Source organism: Zea mays, chromosome 6 (assembly GCF_902167145.1).
Source record: "Zea mays cultivar B73 chromosome 6, Zm-B73-REFERENCE-NAM-5.0, whole genome shotgun sequence".
Lineage (NCBI taxonomy): Eukaryota > Viridiplantae > Streptophyta > Magnoliopsida > Poales > Poaceae > Zea > Zea mays.
In genome coordinates this window covers 75,205,177-75,212,738 of record NC_050101.1, presented here as the reverse complement: position 1 = coordinate 75,212,738, position 7,562 = coordinate 75,205,177, and the positions used below count along the sequence as shown (strand labels likewise).

At 42.9% G+C, this 7,562-nt stretch overlaps 1 pseudogene; it reads left to right on the top strand.

Moving 5' to 3' along the window:
• The first annotated feature begins 1,679 nt into the window (after positions 1 to 1,679).
• Positions 1,680 to 2,856, top strand: LOC103631102 (microtubule-binding protein TANGLED1-like; annotated as a pseudogene).
• The last annotated feature ends 4,706 nt before the right edge of the window (positions 2,857 to 7,562 follow it).

Below are 7,562 nucleotides of genomic sequence, written 5' to 3'. Positions count from 1 at the left end.
AAACATGAAAATGTGATCAAAGAACTGAAAACGGTTTTAGTTCAATGCTGAAAAATCTAAACAAACAATTGATCTTTGCTGAAAATATTAATAACTTGTTTCAGTTCAACTATGCTGCAAATTCTTATTTATTTTAGTTGATCTGTGAAGCAGTTGTGGGTCCTACAAATCCCTATTTGTTTCAGTTCATCTGTGCAGCACCTGTTCACTACTTATGGTCTGTAATAGAAAGAAGGTAGTTGCATCAAAATTAACTAGGTCTCTAATGACAACTATTTGTAATTGTTTTAGTTACATCATTACTTAGTTCTTTGTTTCCTATTTGTTTCATTGAGATCAAAATTTTGATCTGTAATTCCATTTTTTCTGTTAGACCCTTGCTTACTATTCTGAAGATAGCTAGCTATATACTATTTCAAAGTTTTATATGTTCTTTGAAAACATCTATCAATACATCTGTATGTACTAATGGATCTTTAAAGTTTCATAGTTCTATCAGTGTGACTGTGCTCCCTTGTAATTGTTACCTGCACCTTATATGAGCGGGGGAAGAGGGGGAACAAGGGGAGTAGCGATGGTGGAGGAAATTGTGACCCAGACAGATTGTCATGTCTGATGTTGCCTGGGGTTTGTCACTTGGTAAATTTTTGGAGCTTAGCTTTTCAAACCATGCAGCTGCAAGTAGGGTGGCCAGTTGTGGTCATTCTCTCCACAAGGACTGCCTCCAGTTCTATGGGTGAGCAATATTCAGTAATTTCATACTTTTAGATTCAATAAGTAAAAAGTACACATGAGTGCACGTGAAACCCATATCCTTACCATTGGTTGTGTATCTTTATGTGATTTTGAATTTTCAAAAAGGACATGAGTTAATACACACCCCACGCATATGAATGGTGCTCGTTCACCCATGTTCTTTAGGTTTCATGTCTGTGCTTATTTCTAGGTCACTTTTAAAGGATGATCACAAACTTAACTAAATATAATGCAATGGTTATCTTGGTATGTGATCTCTTTGTTCTTTATATACACAGGTTTGTTCTTTTAGTTATTAAATTGAAAGTCAATTATCCATGTGGCTAAGAAGTTAACATTTTCCTATGATTTTGTCAGGTTATTGAGTGAACAAAACATCTATTTGATGAAGGTGTACAATGAGCAGATTATTGTCAGTGTTTTGAAGGTATACAATGAGCAGATTCATGATTTGCTACTGACAGGATCCCAACCAGGAGCAACAACAAAAGGGTACCATTCAACTCGTGAGCTATATTTATTGTATTAGTAATATTAATTTTGTTATGACAATGTACCTTTTTTACAGACTAGAAGTAAGACAAGTTGGAGAAGGAGCTCACCATGTACCAGGACTTGTTAAAGCACGAGTGGCTAACATAAATGAAGCTTAGGAAGTGCTACAAACTGGCAGTAAACTAGAGTTGTGGGTTCCACAATGCTAATTAGCATAGTAGTCGATCTCACTGGTGGGTACCTTTGTCCAAAGATGTTTTGTTCACTTATTTTATGACATAAATCTCTACTACTCCTTAAGAGCAGAGTGTAGGCGTCCACAATTCACCTGGTGCACGGTTCTGCCTAGGCCGTGGATGGAAGGTTCCGCATGCCCCGCTCTACCATGCCCCCGCCCCACCCTACGCATGCCCCCTAGAATTGCCGCCATGACAGGCGCTCTCTCTACCCCATGTTCCCCCACCGAATTCGGCCTTAGATCCTTGGCTCATGCGTGCGATTTTGTCTCTTACTCTGAGTCTTGCTGGCGCAGGATGAGGGGCGGCGCGTCGGCGCAGAAGAGGTCCCCAAGTGGCAAGTTCGGTGGCATCGTCGGCGGAGAGGGCGCACAGTGGCGGCGAATGTCGCTGCCGGCGATGCTGCTCGACGAGACCGTGCAGGTCAGCCAATTCGCGCGGGGCATCGTGACGACTGCCGGCGCTATGAATCGGGAGCCCCCGAGGACCCCAAAACCGGCTCCCAGGACCAGGAAGCCAGCAGCGGGCGAGCCGACTCCTCTCCACGCGCGGCGTGCCCGGGAGAAGCAGAGCCATCGGGGTGGCACCACGACACGGGGCGCTGGCACCGCCACACCGCCGTCGCGCAGTCGCGTGCGGTCCCGGATCCAGTTCAAGCCCGTGTCGTCGGTCGCTGTCAGCCGGCCGTCCGTGTCCGCCAACCGCGTTTCCCCCAAGAACCGGCCGTGGGCCAAGAAGGCGGTGATGTTCCAGAACCCCATGTTCCACGCCTCCACCTCTGCCGCCATCGACCCTTGTGCGACGTCGTCGCCTTCCAAGAAGCAGAAGCGGCTCTACAAGACACGGTCCCCTGTCGTGGCACAGCAGATACCGCACAAGTTCCTGGTCAAAGTCGCCACCGAGCGCGCTAGGATCCAATCTCAGGATGCACGGGAAGGCCCTGCCCGCGAGACCCGTCGCCGTTCGTGAAGGCGCAGGCGTCACCTACAAAAACGTGGCGCTGCTCGTTCTCGCCGTCAAGTTTAGCGACAAGGCTCATGTCGCCTATCAAAGAGAGGCTGTCGCTGGGCAGGAGCCGGGACAACGGCGTCGATGTCGGTGGTGGCCCGATGAGCGTGCTGAAGCAGCGGCCATGTGTTAGCTTGATGGTGCGGACGGTGTCGAGCAAGATATCATCGAGGTGATGATCTTCGTTTGTCTTCAGCGTCATGTGAAGACGATAGGGGGTACAGATTGGAGAGAAGAGAATTGCGTTGATCTTCTTCAGAAATAAGATATTCTCTGCTGGGAAAGCTCCTGTCTTGGGGTGCTTGTACACACACTCATTACAGTTATCTGTAATTTTTGTTGATCCTTGGTGATAATACAGGGGTGGTCTCCTCGACCCTATAATCGAAAGTCAATACACTTGATCTGCGATTGTTGTTCAGTCAGGACTTGAGGCTTTCAGAAGATATTGCGCTTGCACTAGAATCTCATAATTTTTGCAAACATCAATTTTCGAAAAGCTACAATTCAGCAGGATGAAGCAGCCAGCGGGACCAAACACGTTACTTTTAAGGGCAGTGCCGATGAGACTGACTTGGAAGCAAGCACGTGCTCGCCCGTGAAAGGTCAAGCAGTTAGGCTCTACAAGCACGAGACCTGCTATAAGGCTCGTTCGGCGTTTTAGTTCCAACCAGAACGATTCCAAGTCGAGGATTCAATGAATCCGATTGGTTCACTCAAACCTGGTACTAATGCATCCGGTTGCTCTCAGTCCTGTTCGTTTCAAGTAGGAAACAGATCAATTTAAGACATTCTCTCCCCTGGCATCTAAAAAAATCACAGTTTTCTAAGAAATTTTTCAAGAAGTTGTATTCCTTCGTATATGCTGAAAAATTAAATTAAGTTTTCCCTTCATACATATATTTGATCTTAACTTTCTATGAGAAGGATAAAGACAACCATCTCATATGAATCGTTTCGGGCTATTAACAAGAAGTATTCCTTCGTATATCTATGAGAAGCAAGCTGTGATTTTCCTTTTTTTTCCTTCCCTTTTCTACATTTATTATTTATATAACATGTTCCCCTTAAATACATCAATAGGGTGTTTGGCCAAGGAAAGAGGTTGTCCATCATTTTCTTACTCCTCATCTTGCTCATCAACCATGGTTGTTCTTTTTTCTTACTTTTCACGCTCGCTCAGTTTGACTACCTCATCCCACCGATGGGGATGGACAAATGCAATGCGAATGGACAAGTGTAGCGCGAACAGCGTGGACAGCGACACCGTACACAAGGCGGGCATGGTGATGAATGGGTTGCCCATCAGTGTGTATGCATCGGAGACGTTGGGGTGTGCGGCGGCCATGTCCACAGACAGTTGATGAGCAAGATGCTCGGGCGCATTGGGGATTCACCGCTGATCAGGTTCGGCACATACACATGTGATGCGTGTGCCGTGTCGGGCACACTCAAGTGAGACATGGCCACTGTCATGGAGTACAAGGGCCTACCCCTGTAGCAGGCCGTCGACTACTATGTCAGGGGCACGATGCAGAATATCCGAAGACAACTATTATCAATAATTAGCCAATATAAACTATTTACAAATCTTTACTAATTTTACAAAATAGCATATCCCTATATCATTGTTTTTGAGGAAAAAATGGCGTATAAGTATTGACACATCGCGTATCCATAGGAAATCTCATAATTGATTAATAACATCTTGTTGACCACAGGTGTAGCTATTAGACAATATATGGGTTTGATATATGAACATGTATGGTGTTTAGTTGCTTCTTCTACTTTGTTCTAATTGATGAATAAAAATGAATGGGTTTTTCCTCCTTTTCCTCCTGTCGGGAGAGCACATCTCATGAAGTGATCCAAAATTAATTACTACTAATGTTGTGTTCGTGTACCGTCGCAACGCACGAGCAACTAACTAGTAGTGTGTTAAAAATAGAGATATGTAGATAGCATCAGATCATAATAATGAAGTTGTCTATATTCTGTTAGTCTAGCCTAGTCACAGATTATGTACTAAATGATTTTAAAATTCAATATTCATTGTGTAATGGTCAGAGGATAAAATTTTATGAATGAAGAATGTACAAAGAGCAAATTATGGCTAATTGACCTTGCTCGAAGTGAACATGTAGCAAAGACAAGACAGATACACATTAACTTTTGAGAAAATATTTGATTTAGGATATATTTTCCTTAGAATTATGTTTTTAAATAAGAATTTTGCTTGATGATGGGACTGCACCTAGATACCTTCTTCTATTATTCTTTTTGTTATAATGATTGTGTAGTCCATGTAATTTTGTGCTCATTGATTTTGCAGAAATTCCCTCGTTGATGAGCAACTGGTGCTACTGCTTATTTATAGGTACTTCGTTATTTATTCTCATGGTTTTATTTTGTAGCAACGAGTGGGAAGTGCGCTAAAGTGATTTTGTTTAAAAAGCAATTGCAATGCACATTTATCTATTTCAAATTTGCATGGATAAATTTTGAGTTCTTTTGGGTTGTAATCACTAATCAGCCTTCCTCTTGATTGCTTAAGTGACTAACCTTGGCCTTCATTTTGAATCTGGATTTGTGCCTATTTCTATGTTCATAATCAGCCCTACTAGAACTGTACTGGAGAAACAACTTCTCATTTAGAGCACAAATGATTGACATTTCCCATTTTCTTCGTGAAATGCAGATCCTCGATTAGAAACAATCTTCTTAGGTACTCGATGTAGGCACACGATTCGAGCCATATATAACTCTGGCAACTGAGAACCCTTATAGGTTGTCTTGACCGGAATAAAGTGAGCCACTTTGGTTAATCTATCCACGATCACCCATATGGAATCATAACCTTTCTGGGTACGAGGCAACCCGACAATTAAATCCATACCAATTTCCTCACACTTCCATCCGGGTACCTTTAAAGGTGTAGCAATCCAGCTGGCCTCTGATGTTTAGCTTTGACTCTTTGACATACATCACATACAACCACATGTGCAGCTACATCCCTTTTCCGCCCATACCACCAGTACTTCTGCTTCAGATCTTGATACATCTTGGTGCTACCATGATGAATAGAATAGTCTGAGTCATGGGCTTCCTTTAGTATGATCTCACAGAGGCTGTTAATCTTAGGAACACATATCATGTTCTTGAACCATATTATGCCTTGTTCATCCTCTACCTTCTGCTATTAGATCTTTGATTTCTTGAATCTTAGCATCTCTGATTTTACCCTTGTGTATCTCTTGTTCCAAGGTAGGTTCCACTTTTATGGTGATTCCTTCCGCATGTGCAACTATTCCCAAGTTGAGCCTTTCATCTTCAACTAACTCATCAGGTAATTAGGTGACTATAGCTGCATAAACATGTTCTTTTCGACTCAAGGCATCCGCGACCAGATTCGCCTTGCCCAGATGATAGTGGATCTCCAAGTCATAATCTTTGATGAGCTCCAACCAATGGCGTTGCCTAAGGTTGAGCTCTTTCTAAGTGAAGATATACTTTAAGCTCTTATGATCAGTATAGACTTGGCACTTGGTCCCCATAATATAATGCCTCCAAATCATGAGAGCGTGCACCACGGCTGCCAGTTCTAAGTCATGAGTGGGGTAGTTCAGCTCATGTTTCCGCAACTGGCGAGACGCGTAGGCAATGACATGTCCTTCTTGCATAAGAACACATCCCAAGCCATGGCGGCATGCATCACAATATATGTAAAATCCCTTCTGCAGATCTGACATAATCAACACTGAGGGTGACATCAATTTAAATCTCAGTTGATTGAAACTCTCTTTGCATTCATGAGTCCACTTAAATTGCTTCCCCTTCTCCAATAGTGAGGTCATAGGCTTCACTATCTTGGAGAATCCTTCAATAAAACACCGGTAATAACCCGCGAGTCCCAAGAAACTCCGGACCTCCGTGACTGAACTCAGTATCTTCCATCCTACTATCTCCCTTACTTTAACTAGATCCACTGAGATTCCACCATTGGAGATGATATGCCCAAGGAACGATACTTCATCAAACAAGAACTCACACTTGCTAAACTTGGCATAGAGTTGATTATCCCTCATCTTTTGTAGTACCAATTGCAAATGTTCCTCATGATCACTATCATTCTTGGAATAAATCAGAATGTCGTCGATGAATACCATGATGAACCTATCAAGATACTCCATGAACACCTTGTTCATCAGATTCATGAAGTAGGCCGGTGCATAGTTAACCCAAACGACATGACCGTGAACTCATATAGACCATATCGGGTAGAGAAAGCCGTCTTGGGAATATCAGATCCTAATCTTCATTTGATGGTAACCCGATATGAGATCAATCTTAGAGAATACCCTTGCACCTCTCATCTGATCAAACAAATCTTCAATGCGAGGTAAGGGATACTTATTTTATCACTCATATATGTTGCTTCGTAAGCCCCTTTAGGTGTAATAACTAACATAGGTCTACACAAGGCAAGATAAGGTAGACTATTTGCATGAACATAACGAGCAGATATGAACTAATGCGAAGCTCCAGAATCAAAAAGTATAGTAGCTGGCACAGAATTAATGAAAAACGTACCAATGACGATGTTAGGACCATCCTCAGTAGCTTCAACATTGATTTGATTAACCCTAGCGATGCTATAACCATGGTTGCTGCCTGGAGTCTGTGTCTGCTTGCCCGGAGAATTACTGTCACACCCGGATTTAAGGGACAAAGCCGGGTGCATCTTATACATGCGCCAAAGAAGACAACATATATAATAACAGAGTGTATAGAGATAAATGTCACAATAAAATCAGAGTATTTGTTACATAGCGGAAGTCTTACAAAATAAAATATAAAAATAGATCGAACTAAAATCCATCCTTGGCGCCAGAAAGTCAACTGGGAGGCGCCACCTAGATCGAATCGAACTCCTCGTTGTGTGGCTCTTCTTGAACCACATGTTCTTCTCATGTGGGGGTGTGAGACAACAAGGGTGAGCTCACACATGTTCATCGCTCAACAAGTTATGGGGAATAATGTGGCATGAACTCACCAAAGGTGGGAGTT